The following is a 14323-nucleotide window of genomic DNA, read 5'->3' as shown; positions in this document are numbered from 1 at the left end:
TCCATTTTACAACTGGCCCCCTGGCACCCCACTCTTTATACACTCTTAACCTGTCTCTTCTCATTCCTTTGTTGCCACCAAACTTCGGGTACCCTATGGGTAGTGCTGAGGCTGGTCCCCAACATTGGTCTAATGGCTGAGTATATTCTGTGAGCACCATTTATTCATGTCTGCAACCCTATAATTTGGCCCTGTGTTTACCCATTTTTAGTGATAATTTGTAAGAACATTGATGATTGGGAGAAGGAACAATATCTATGTTGCTCATCATTGGACATTTAGAGCCTAGAATGGTGCCTGCCACAAAGCAGGGCTCAAAAACATCAGTTGAAGAAAAATAAATGTGTTCAGTGAATGAAAGTAAATTAAGCAAATGCTTATCATCAGAGTGAAGAGGCAGTGGGGGCCAATATTACTTATTTACAAAGTAGGCAAAGGCAGTTAGGAGGAAGCAGCCTGGTACGGAGGAAAGTGCATTGAAACAGGCATCAGGAGACTTAGCTAGTGACTGGAGAAGTGCTTAAAACCATGACTCTAGGCAGAACTTAATTTCCAGCTGTAGAATTTTGGCCAGGGTCCTTTGTGGAGCTGCATGTTTTTATTATCTGAAATAGAGTGATGATTTCCAACTTCAAGGGTAGGTTAAGAAGATAATATTAAGTCAAGGGCTTAAATGGGTGGGACTCAGTCAAAGATTATTATTGCTGTTGTCTTAAATAGGATTACAATCGAGGTCTCAGCTGATAAACCAGTATTGCAACTAAATTTTCTTTTTTATTCTGTTGTTAGTTTGTGGTCTCTGATATGGCAATTAGCTTCCTTGGGCCTATGCTCTTTTCTCATAAAAAAAAGTTTTGTTTTAACATTATCTAACATAGTGTCTTGCATACCCACAGGGACAGTTAAATGTAGGGATAAATGACTTAGAAGAAGGAAAAATTGAGAAGGAGAGGAAGACAGCAGAGATGCTCTGTAATTACTGCTATAAGAATTATGTGCCCATTTCATGGATTTGTATGGCTTAGGTTGAGAGGGATGAATAAAATATCTTTGATATAATTAAAATCATAATATAAACAATATTTTTCTATATCTCCCCTCTTTGCTGAAAGCTGTCGGGTGGGGCATCACAATGACTACTTCTATCTAAAAGGTAAATTATAGATGGCCCTCTGCATATGTGGGATTGCATCTGGGTTCAACCAACTGTGGATCAAAAATATTTTTAGAAAATCGTGTCTGTATTGAACATGTACAGACTTTTTTCTTGTTATTAGTCTCTAAACAATACAGTATAACAATTATTTACCTAGCATTTACATTGTACTAGGCATTATAAGTAACCTAGAGATGATTTAAAATGCACAGGAAGATGTGTATAGGTTACATGCAAATACTATGCCATTTTACATTGAGGAGTTGAGGATTTTGGCATCCATGGGAGGCCCTGGAACTAATCAATCCCCCACAGATGCTCAGGAATGACTGTACTTGATAAATGTCTCTTGAATCATAAAAATAAAAAAAAAAACCAACCACTGGTTCCAATTTAAACTGAGGTTCAAAAATTGTTCTTTTTTTCTGAAAATATATGATGTTCTATTTATATATAATAGGAAAATGACTTCAAGCAGCAATTGTCACTTGCCAGGCGTCAGGGCAGATATTTCCATTCTGTCTATGACAAGGCGGTGGGAGGGGTGGGATGTGGTTTCATACCTTTCTGGTGCATGTTTGAATGACTGTAAAAATTAGAAACACACTGAGGCTGTTATGACAGCCTCGACTTTTGAAACCTTCTAATTAATGCCTTGGGTTGTCTAGAGAGCTTGTTCTGTTAGCTAAATGGTGAATGTAAGGTTCTCCTTGATTTTCTCATCATTCATGGATGAAATCATTGGGGAAATAAAATGATTGGGGAAATAAATGCACACCATGTCTATGGTGGCCAGCAGTCACTGAGAGAATTACTTGAAGGGAATTTGATTGACTTGTGTGTATAATGCAACCTCTTATATCTCTGGCCCCATCTTATTATGTGTGTGTGTGTGAGAGAGAGAGAGAAAGAGACATAGGGAGAGAGGGAGGATGCTCATATGTTTGCTTGTCCTATGGAGAACAATGCTTCTTAAACTTTAATGTGTGTATACAGATCGCCTGGGTAATCTTATTAAGCACAGATTTTAATTTACGTCTGGGGTGGCATCTCAGATCATGCACTTCTAACAAGTTCCCAGATGATCTCAAGCTGCAGATATGTGTATCTCACTATAGAGTATAGAGCAAGGCTCTAGGAAATATTTACAGTTCCTTGCTGAGTAATTGTGGCATCTGTTTACCTATCTCTTCCAAATGGTCTTCCCAAACTTAGCTCAGTTCTCTTCAAGACAGGAGATTTTGTTAACCCGAAGTATTATGTAAGTGAAAGGGTGGATACCTCACTAAGGATTAGCAGAGAAAACTGTATCCCATCAGACAGGGATGCTCTGGGTTTCAGACGCTCCTTACTTTACTGCATACCCCCAAGGCAGATGGAAAAATAAAAGTAGGTAGAATTTAACTTGTCATCATATTTATCCCCCTTTCTGAGAGGTGACCTCCAATGGAAGCAGAAGGATGTGAATGATTTTAATCCACAGTAACAATGGGGAACCAGTCTTGACCATTTGAAGCAGTATAAATGTATAAAACGACAGATTTTTCTGTTCTGCCTCTCCACTTTCTCCTCTCAGATACTGAGAGAGACACATATTCATGCACCCACAACTCACACTGGAATGCACAATGAAATTTCACCTGGCCTTTATCTCGGGGCTGCTGTTCTCATGATTAATGCCCCACTGGCTGGGAAGCTATTCCACTGAAGACAGACAAGGAGAGAGGAAGATGCATGAAATATATCTCTGAGGCCATTTCTCATTATTATTATTATCATTATTAGTTCCTTACTACCCTATCTATCCTGTTACAGAATGCTTGATCTATTGGCAAGGGGGAGGGGATGACATTTGAAAGTAGATTTTATGAGGGAGAAATGAGCAAGGACAAAGAGAGAAATAGACAATAGAGAATTGACCTGGATGGGGTTTTTGTTATGATTGTTGTCCTTTATTTGGGGGTTTGTTTGTTTTATTATTGCTGTTGTTTTCCATTTAAAGTCAAAAATAATAGATGCCTCCATCTGTGGCTTCTGATTTTTTTCCCTAGGCATTTATTTTTGCATGTGTTCTTTTGTCTTTATTGAGTCTCTGTCTGCTAGAATCAGTATGATATAACTTATGCAAATTGCATCCCTGACCATTTATGCAAAAAACAGAATAATTTTGTTGCTCTGTAACTCCCTTAATATAATTACCTCCCTATCCTGGTTGATTTCAAGCTTTTGAAAGGGCTACTTAAAAAAAATAATAAAAATCTATTTATGTATTGTATAAACCAGTGTCTGATTCTCTCCCGTTTCTCATTCAAAGAGTGACTGCTAAATGATTTCTGGCTCTGTCATTTAAGAGGACTGCGCAGCAGTGGTCCTAGTTGGGAAGACAGGGCCACAATAAGAGTGTTATTGTAACACGTGTCTACTGATAAAATGGCAAATTCATTAGCCTACGCAAAGAGTACTATGATCTGATTTAAAAAATGATGTACTGCCACAGTCTGGTTTATGAGGACATGAGATGTATAACTGAGGTGCCCCCATGTTACCTCAATTTTAGTTTGATGTTGAATTTGATTAACAAATATTTGAGCTATTTGAGTGCCTAGGGCTAGGCACTGTCCTGGGCACTTGAACAACATCAGTAAACAAACAGACAAAAACCCTCTTTTCTTGTGGAGAACATATTCTATTCCACTAACGTTGGGTGTCTCATAAGTGCAAGACTTTGGAGAAATAAAGAATGAAATAGAAATTTTTCTGCTTTAAAGGAATACACAGTCTGGTACTGTTCTTAAATATTTTCAGACTGTAAGCAGACTCGCTTGTAGCCCAGTTTTTTACAAAAACTTTAGCATGCTGATTGGCTAGTACAGTTGCAAAGGCAGCAACCATCTATATTTACAGAGGTCTATTCCAAGAATAGGGTCTTTAATTTCTATTCAAAAAAGACCAAATTTCAAATGTAAACAATATATGTTTTGACTAAAAAAGATAGAAACTGTAAAGCAAGTTACACTAAAGTGATTGAAACATATTTTGGTCCTGGAGACTAAATTTGCAATGTTTATGGCAAATATCTTCTTTTGTGTTGGTTTGAGATGAGTTTTATGGAATATTTATATTGGAAGAATCTCAGAGATTGAGCCCCACACAACCAGATGAGCTTTAGAGATGGGCCATTCTGGTTTCAAATACTAGTTTCCTTGCTCAAAGCTGTATGTCCAGGGGCAAGTGGCTCAACCACTTTATAAAAAAATGTAAACTATATATATATATGTTGTTTATATATAATATATATTGTTTATATTATATATAATATATATTATATAAAATATAAATAAGATATATATATATATCTTATTTATTTATTTATTTATAGAGATGAAGTCTCACTTTATTGCCCAGGCTGGTCTCAAACTCCTGGGCTCAAGTGATCCTCCTGCGTTGGAGTGCTGGGATTACAGGGGTGAGCCACTGTGGTTGGCTTAAGTAATACAGCCACATAATTTAAAAACTTCAACTGTGGCTAGATACCCCCTTCAGGGCAAAGGCACCACTTTAGCTGCTAGAATACTGGCTGATGGCTGTTGGCTAAATCCTTCACCAAGAACTGCCTTTGACTATTGAAGCCACCTTGCCCAAGGTCAAGCCCCCTCCTGAGGGGTGGCCCGTATCCAATTAATGATGGATGATGGAGCTGGGGGAATCTATCAAGACTCAGCCCTTTGTCTCAAGACTGGATAACTGGGAAGGTCCTTTTAGCTACAGAGTTTCCTAAGGCCAGCTGAGGTCTCTATTGCATGAATGTTCACCTCCCCCTTCTGCCCAGACTCTGATGTCACTCTCCCCAAACTTCCCAAACATGATACTGGGCCTCAGAGTTTGTTTTCTGAAAGCCCAGCTGAAGATAGCATCATGAGACTTAAAATAAGAAAACCATAATAACAAAAGAAAAACAGTAGTATCTTTCTCAACTTGCCCTAAAGTTCTGCTCTATACTGGTAACCCTTTTACATCCTTTCAGACATTTCCCTTCATAGTTCTAGCAATATGCTTCCATTTCTATTTCTTGACTTTTTCAGTTTTACATAATAACTAATGACTTCTGCTTCTAGAAGTAAAGGTTGAGCTTTCTCATGCTCTCCCTGCCCTACAACACACACACACTTTTTTACCTTCCAGTTTCCCAGTAAAATTCTATCACATTTCAGTTAAATGTTCAGAGTTTGTTATTTTGGCTTTGTAATATTGCCTATTGAAAACAATGTAAGATCATACATGAACTGACTTGTTCCACAACTATTCACCAGCTGCATAGAATGTGCCAGACACCGTTCTAGAGACTGAAGATACAGCAGTGAAAAACAACAGACTGTATTTCTACCCCTGACAAAACATTCTACTGTTATGACTATTTCTGTTTTCCTGTAATTCTTTGTTAATGAATACCCTCGTTATCTCATTAGCTTATTTTTCTAGCCACCCATCAGTGCTATAGACAACAGCTACAAAAGTCATCACAAGATAAACAGACAGGAGTCCATTATTTCTTTTTCTGTCTTGGAGGACTCCCTTCTGGAGTCATCTGACCTCCTGCTCTAGTCTGGGCTGGGCACTCACTAAGCCTGCCTCACAGTTGTCATCCTGAGTCTTCCTTGCTCCTTATGCTGGAAAATCCCTGGGCCCTGCTCCTGTATTAAATCCCTAGTTTCAGCTCTATTTCCTCATTGTCAAGGTGCACATTGTCCTGAAGCCTCCTGAGAAAGGATAGCTAAAAAGTAAAATCATTGAGACATTGCTTATCTGAAGAATGTTTTATTCCATTCTCACCCTTGATGATAGTTTGCCTGGGAAGGACTTGTATGTTGGAAATTATCTTCACTAATAAATTTAAAAACATCCATACAATGTCTTTGGTTATCCATTGTTACAGCTGTTGACATCACAGTTTGGTGTCTCATTCCTTGAATGCACCAATTTTTACTTTTTTTTTTTTCCTCTCTCTGAAATCTCCATATCAATGAACCTCAAAGTAGCACTTACAGCTCAGGTCTCTGGAACCACATGCTGCTGCCCTCTACAGTTCTTGCTTTTGTATAGTTGTGGTTATTTGCCAATTAGCTGCCCTGTGTTGGCATCCTGACTTTGGTATGATTTGATCAGCTAAGCTATTACTGAACTGTAACACACACACACACACACACACACACATACGCACACACACACAAATGAATAGCCATAATTAATTAGCATAAAGTTTTGAGGGTAACCAAGATGGTGTAGTAGAGATCTGAGATATATATACACACACATATATACATATATATACACACACACATATATGTGTGTGTATATATATGTGTGTATATATATGTGTGTGTGTGTATATATATATATATATAAACTAGCTATCACTACACAATTCCAGTAACAATTCCTGTACCACCAATTCCCTCTCTAACCCAAGGCAAAATGTTCAACTCTTTTTTGTATTCCCTTAAAAGCCTTTTTTTTTTTCAGTTTCACCAATAATGTTCATTTCTTAGCCACCTCAGAATGAGAATTAAATAATATGTATAAACGCTTTGAATTTTTTACATCCAGAAATGAACATAAGCTCATTCCTCTGCTTCACACCAGATGCTTATATTTTTGAGAGGAGCGAGGATTAGAATTGTCACTCTGGAATTTTTATGCTACAAAATGTCAATCAATATGTTTGCATGTCACTAGGTTCCATCCTACAGTGTTTGGTGATAAAGTCTTTTCATTTGGCTCCCAGCTTTATCACCATAATGTATTTATTTACTTTACCTTACATGTGCTAGTTGGTAGAAACTGTAGAAAAAGAATTACTCCCACATATTTCTTTCCCCTAAAGAGAAATAATATATTGTAAGAACACAGATGGGGCTCCACAAAAAAAAAAAAAAAAAAAAAAAAAAAAATGCCGAATTAATGTTGGATGGATATACATATATAAGAACTTGCTATCAGTACACAATTCCAATAAGAATTATATATACACACACTGAAAATAGAATTTGATTAAATAATTACACTAAGTACGAGCTACATTTTACTTCCATTGGAGGAGAGCTAAGCAGAAACTAGTGTGAGACAACCATGAATAGAAAAGCGCAGAAGGAATTTGATGAGGATATTCCCAGGGCTATTTCTAACCAGAAAACGAAGCTGGAGGCTTTGAAGTAAATCAAAATATTTGAAGAAGAAAGAGGATAAATAACAAAACTCACTTCCAACATCATACTAAAAGCACCATGCAGCCATATAGAAAATGTGTAATTTTGACTCAAATAACTATAGGGAGATTCTTGTTTTTTTTAATTAGGAGATTTGAGGTGACTCTCTAGACTACCTATATTTATGTGGCATTCAGCAATATGTCTGCTAATAATCAGAGGGAAACGAATCACATAAAACAATGCCAGTCATGTCGTTGATAAAAAGGAAATTAAAGTGTGATTGTGTTTCTCTTTCTCTCCCTCATTTTCAGTAAGCCACATTCTCTTGTTCTTTTCCTCACCTGATTAGGCATTTTTGTAAGGGAGTTTGCCTCTGTCCTCTGTTGTAAACATTTTCCTTATCTCAGCATCCTTTTTTAAATTCAAGAGACACTTTCCTTTGCAATGCACTATGAAAGGCGAATGTGTTAGAGAATATCCGAGATGGCTTTGTCATGTCTGGTGCTCTTAAATCCTGTTGTGTCCTAAAGAGCCCAGTAAATGAGGCCGAGGGTATGATTTGACAATTGAACAAGGCCTCAGCCAGCTCTCCCAGACTGCCCCAAAACTCCCCGAGGAGAGAGAGAGACCCAGGTGGTGATGGAAGTATTTTTCCTTTAAAAGACTATGGAGAGTCTGGCAAACCTATATTTTGGGGTTGCTTGCAAGGCAGAGGTGACGTTTGAAAAGCCAGGGGTCTTTGTAGCCATTTTATTTACTACCTAATGTGAATTCAAGGTGGTGGCAGGGAATTGAAAAGGGAAGATTATTTAGTCAATAAACACTTAAATGGCTACTGCCTACTGTGTGGACATACCTGGAGAGAGTTAAAAAGATAATAAAGCAAGGGTAGGATGCTTGTCTTCATGGTGCTTATATCATGGGAAGAAGGCATGAACAAACCAATTTTACACATAATGATTTCATCACAATCATGACACAGTGTGACAAAGAAAGACAGGCTTCTAAGAAAGTAGAAAAGGACCTGAGGTAGTGTTGTCATCTGGGGAAGCTTTCTTGCAGAAGCAGTGTAGAAGCCGTCCTGTGCAGGATGAGATATTAGATCAGCAAAAGAGGATAAGGGCCAGTGTTCCTGGCAAAGGAAATAGCCTATGCCGAGGCCCTGCTGTAGAGATCATACTGTATCGTGTTCCTCTGGCTTTGGACTACACATTGATGCTAAAGTCTGGAAGCATATCAGATTCGACCAAGTAAAGTGATCAGTTAAGGTCCCCATTTATGGGCTAAAGAAAGGTCATTCAAATAGTGACCCTCCCATTATTATGACTCATGACAAAGGGGTGTGGGACTGGTTGTTTCCAAAGCTGGACTGGGTCACATGGTCATGTGGAATGGGCTGCCTGCTGTCCCAATCTGAGCCCTGCCTCCGTGCTATGCCAAAGGTGCAGATCCCTTTAGTGAAAATTGGAGACACAAATCATTTAAGGCAATGCCTCACAGACCCATGTGCAAGGTTCCATGGAATGTGTTAATATATCACGCTCATCTCAATTTTGCATGGTGCCTTAAATTATGTTTGCTAATAAGGGACCATACACATTGAACAGATCATATAATGGTTATGGATGTCATGTCAATAATGTCATGGCACCTATTATATGTTGTAATATCAAGAAACCATTTAGCCTGTACATTTGTCTAGGTTTCTGGACTTTACAGCCTTCTGGTATTTCACTTGCTTGTGTCTTTCAGTGAACACTAGTAACCAGAAATCAGCAATTTGAAAATTTGATTCTTCTTCCTATTTTTCTCATGCCTTACTTGGTCTTCCTTTCTGCTTGGTGGAAACTGTAGAGTTCAGTGGAAGTTTACCTGCAGTCTAATTAGCCTCTCTATTTAATTTTGTAATAAAAACTCTGAACCAGAAGCTGGAGATAATGTGCCCAATTCAATTCATAGATGTCAATTTCTTTTTAATTGTAATCCTTTTCTTGAGTTCTTCCCACTCTCACTGCCCCGGTACACCTGAGGCTTGGGTGATTACAAGACTTTTGTGCCTACGCTGGAGATTATGCCTCCTGCTTTAGGATTAAATTCATTTATTATCATTGTTGTAATTATTAGTAGTAATAATAGGCATCTCCACCTATTAAACCTGATGAATAGCAGTTTTCACAGTCTTTGCCTCCAAACTTAGCTTATTTCAGTTCTTTGCCCAGACAAGTTCTTCACTCTTTAATGGCAGGGAGCATTCCATTTTCTGTTGCATTTAAATGTTATTTTGAGATCATTCAGAAGACAAGCCTCTTTTTCCTTTTTTAGCAGATTATCCTGGGTGTGGAGAGATGGCTTCTTTTCCCTGGGTAGGAGTCACCCCTTAGTGAATGCCAATGGGATCTTTTCTTCGTGATGCGACTGCTGCTTTGAAGATGCATTTGAACAGGCAAGGGACACCTCTTAGCTGCAATCTCTTCCTTAGAAGCGTGGCAGCTCCAGGTCCTAAAAAGCACACATGGCTTTGACTTCCATGCTGACTCCAAAAGAACCTTTTCTCTGCCTTTTTGATGGAGTAGTCCCTACCCCTAACAAAACAGCAATGTGGCCCAACCAACTTAAAAATGGAACTGGCTCCTCAGCAACATACTAATTCTTTCCAAGTTCCTTCTCAGACTCAAATCTCAATGTGTCTTCTGTTCTTACACGGCATTTGTAGTAAAATCTTCAGGAAAAGCAATCAGTGAGAGACTGGGTCACGGCTTTTAGTTAATTTTCCCTTCTGAACTTTCTCCAAATCAGAAGAAAGCAATGCACTGTAATTGAGAATATATGAAATGTTTGTGCTTTAAATTATAAAGGTCTCTCAACGATAACACCTTCTGAAAATAATGCTCCATGGGCTCTCCAGAAGAATATTTAGGATAGTTCATCATCAGGTTTGAAGTGCCCAAGCTACTATAGTGCCCTTTCTTATCTTGGCTCTATGTTTTTCCACTATGACTCACTGATACAATTTCCTAATCCTTCTTATCTCAAATGTCTCTTAGACCATTAAACCTTTGCCTATAAAATGAAGGGGTTTGACTTTGAATCTAAAGGAGTGGACCATCCCTTAAGCACCCCAGTCTCTCAGCTCATTCTCTTCACAAACATTGCTTGGGAGAGCACAGTGATTCCTGTTATGGACCCATCACCCTTGTAGACTCTGAGGCTGCGATGAAAATACAATGAAATCAGTAACTCTAGTTCTTTATGGAACATACATTCTGGGGGTAGGGGCAGAGACTACTGATACATAAATTAGCAAGAGAATATAGTATGCAGGGACAAGTGCTATCAAGAAAATAAACTTGGGCAATGTCACACAGAGTACCTGATGGGTGGGTAGCTAGTTTAGGGGGAAGTTACTCTAAGGAAGAAACATTTAAACTGAGATTGGAATGATAAAAGATGTCAGGTCTGTGAAATCTAGGGGAAGAACATTTACAACAGAGGGAACGGTTAGTGTAAAGGCCTTTAGGCTGGAACATGTTGGGCGGTGTCTGAAAGATGATGAATATGGCTGTAGCAAAAGAAATCTGGTATGAGGTAAGATCTGAGAGGTGGCAGGGACTGAAACAGACAGGGCCTGTTAGACTGTGGAAAGCACTTTAGGTTTTATAAAAGTGTAATGGCAGACGATTAGAATGTACTAAGTAGTGGAGTGACATGATGTGATTTATGTTTTTTAAAGATTACTCTGCCATGTTGAGAAAAGATTGTAAAGGACCAAGAGAGGAGGCAGAGAGACCTAATACATGGCTACTGCTTTAATTCTGATGAAGTTTGATTGTGGTTTGAACTAGTATAGCAGCCAGGCCCCCACTACAGACCCACCCAGCTTGATGGCCTCACCATGCCTCTTGTCCTGTCTCTGAACTGCTAAATCTCAAAACTTTAAAGCCCTAATATCTTGCTGATTAGCCATAATTTCCTAATTTTATACTTAAGTCCAGGCGGTTTTTTTTTCTTTTTTTTTTGGCTTCAGCAAGGTTTTCATTTGTCTATATCTATAAATTACCTCTCATCATCACTCCAAATTCCTTTTTCCCTCTGTTGTGTTCATCCCAGATCATTCCAAATGGTTTCTGTTCCTTACGCCACTGCAGTGCTGCCTTCAACCTGGTCTTAGAAGACTTCTCTGTTTTTTATCTCTCCCCCATTCCACCTCCAACTCTTGATCAGCACCTATTTCCACCTCCCAACTTGGTCTCCTTTTTCACTTCTACATCCTTGGGTTTTAAATGCTACCTTTTTTCAGAAAACAATGCTGACCAGTCACGAGTTTCTTTGAATTCCTCCATGCTTATCCACATCAGTCCTTACTTTAGGGGAATCCCTTTGTCCCTTTGTTTGAAATCTTATGCTACTTAGCTCTTCACTCTCATCTCTTCCCAAGGTTTGGACATCATTTAGTGTTCTCATCTTCCACTGGGGCCATTAATATCATCCCTTCAGCATATACATATATATGTGTGTATGTATGTGTATATATGTGTGTGTGTATATATATACACATATGTGTGTGTATATATATATACACATATGTGTGTGTATATATATATATACACATATGTGTGTGTATATATGTACATATATATGTATGTGTATATATATACATATATGTGTGTGTATATATATGGCTTTCCCATTTCAAAAACAAAATCAAAACAAAAAAGGCAATCATCTATGAATCTGGTTTCTGTGCTTTCCATTAGCACTTACTGTTCCCAGATGAAGACACTGTTTCACTTTCCTATATACTCACATATCCTGAATTTTATATTCTTACTGATTTTACTTTCTAACAAGGAATATATACGTATTGTAGAAAAAAATCACTGTGAAGTAAATTCCACCCATGAACCAACCCTCCAGGGAAAGTCATGCGTAAAAGGCCCCGCAGATTCCCACCTGTCTTCCTTTCCTTCCTTATCTACCAATATTTTTTCACATGCACGCAACATTCTAGTCATACCTTGTTATACTTTCAGACACGTTCTTTCTACTTGAGCACATACAGAGGGAACGGTTAGTGTAAAGGCCTTTAGGCTGGAACATGTTGGGCGGTGTTTGAAAGATGATGAATATGGCTGTAGCAAAAGAAATCTGGTATGAGGTAAGATCTGAGAGGTTACATACAACATACAACTTGAGCGTGATTGTTTATCTATAAAATGAAGACAATATGATCATTTCTGTAGGAGTTTTGAGTCAAAAATAAATTTATGTATTTCAAATGCTTAGAATAGTGTCTGTTACATAGTGACCTTTCAATAAAAATTATTATTATTATTGCTCTTTTGTCCACTTTAGCTACCTGGAAAAGTAATAATCCCTCAAGACTAAGTTGAAATACAACCTCCCTGGGGAGTGTATTAGTCTGTTCTCACTGCTAATAAAGACATGCCCGAGATTGGGTAATTTATAAAGGAAAGAGGTTTAGTAGACTCAGAGTTTCACATGGCTAGAGAGGCCTCACAATCATGGTGGCAGGCAAAGGGATAGCAAGACACATTTTACATGGCAGTAGGCAAGAGTGTGTGTGCAGGGGAGCTCCCACTTATAAAACCATCAGATCTTGTGAGACTTATTCACTACTGTTAAGAACAATATGGGGGAATCTGCTCCCGTGATTCAGTTATCTCCACCTGTAATAATCCCCTTGACACATGGGGATTATTACAATTCAAGGTGAGATTTGGGTGGGGACACAACCAAACCATATCAGGGAGTTATCCTTCTCCTCTGCCATCTTGTTTCACTCTGCCAGGCTCCTTTTCTCAGTGCCTCCACAAGTGGTTTACATGAACACTATGTGCAGCAGGGAGTTTAAGGACCTTAGTCATGTTCCCAGCCAATCAGCGGTTGTGGTTTGAACCAATCAGCATTTGGCTTCCTATTAAACCTCTCTAGAGGTTCAGGATCTCTAGAGAGCCATTCTGTGCTGCTATGCAAGTCTATAGTGACTCCTCAACAAGGTTTCTCTTCATTTCCAAGTCTTCCCTACCACTGAGATACCTCAAGGAAATATGAGTGGATCATGAATAAATCTCCTAAAAATAAAGACAGTTAAATCAATTGCACTCTCAATATTATTAGACTATTTTAACATGCTATAGGCAAATCTTCAGAATGGTGTTTGCTTTGTGTGTGTGTGCCATAGGAGATTCTTGTCTTTAGAGAATAAGGGAATAATATTAAAATGAATAAATAGTAAAAGTGGGAATATTTTTAATATTGTTGAAATAAAAGATTAAAATAGGGAGCATGTTTGAAACCCCATTTTGAAAAATATGTGTAGACAGAGGAAACCTAAGAGTTAAAATACTGCGTGAGTTTTGCTCTGCATGCTTCTGTATCTGTGATAGTGGAGGCTATAAAAAGCAGTATTTATCTGTATATGTGTTCTATACCAATGTGATCTATCTCTCTAATTAGATAGTCAACTATTTTTAAAGAGCTGCAAATAAGCCCTATAAGAATGTCATAAATGCATTCCATTTAGAAACATCTTGCAGATAAATTGTATTTTTATTCTTCCTGTAGCCTCCTGTAGCCTTAAAAGAATAACAAAAAATAAATTCTTACTACCTAATTCCAGAAACAGATCATTACTGCCAGTAGTATGTTAATCATGCTTGCCATTCCTTCTCCTTCGATATCATTATGCTTTGGGATAGAAAAGGTGGGTGGTATGTGAGCCTCCTTGGAGAAACGAAATGTTGGAGTACACAGGCTTCTCAAGAGGTACAATGTTATTTTCATGCAAAAAAATCCCAAGTATTACAAAGGGGCTTGAAAATGTTGAAAACACATGGTGAATAAGTAGAATTACTAACAAGAGCACTGTATCATTTGCTTCCATAGGCTCTTTCAAGATGTAGGCAAATTGGAGGTAGGCCAGACAGAAGCAACAGGAGTG

General features: G+C 38.2%; 1 protein-coding gene and 1 long non-coding RNA gene across 23 annotated transcripts in view; one reads left to right on the top strand and one right to left on the bottom strand.

Annotated features, from left to right (window-relative positions):
• Window positions 1–8520, bottom strand: part of LOC139355351 (uncharacterized) — a 53998-nt gene extending 45478 nt beyond the window's left edge. For all 3 annotated transcript variants that reach the window (XR_011625251.1, XR_011625252.1, XR_011625253.1), the window contains exons 1-2: window positions 8387–8520; window positions 6971–7031 (exon numbers count right to left, since the gene is read on the bottom strand). This is a non-coding gene — a long non-coding RNA (uncharacterized lncRNA). The remainder of the gene's footprint in view (window positions 1–6970; window positions 7032–8386) is intronic.
• The window catches only part of LOC105495829 (neurexin 3), a 1710602-nt gene that overhangs the window by 1560232 nt on the left and 136047 nt on the right, over window positions 1–14323 (top strand). The window lies entirely within an intron of this gene.

This window comes from Macaca nemestrina, chromosome 7 (genome assembly GCF_043159975.1).
Source record: "Macaca nemestrina isolate mMacNem1 chromosome 7, mMacNem.hap1, whole genome shotgun sequence".
NCBI lineage: Eukaryota > Metazoa > Chordata > Mammalia > Primates > Cercopithecidae > Macaca > Macaca nemestrina.
This window is presented reverse-complemented; position numbering and strand designations above follow the sequence as displayed.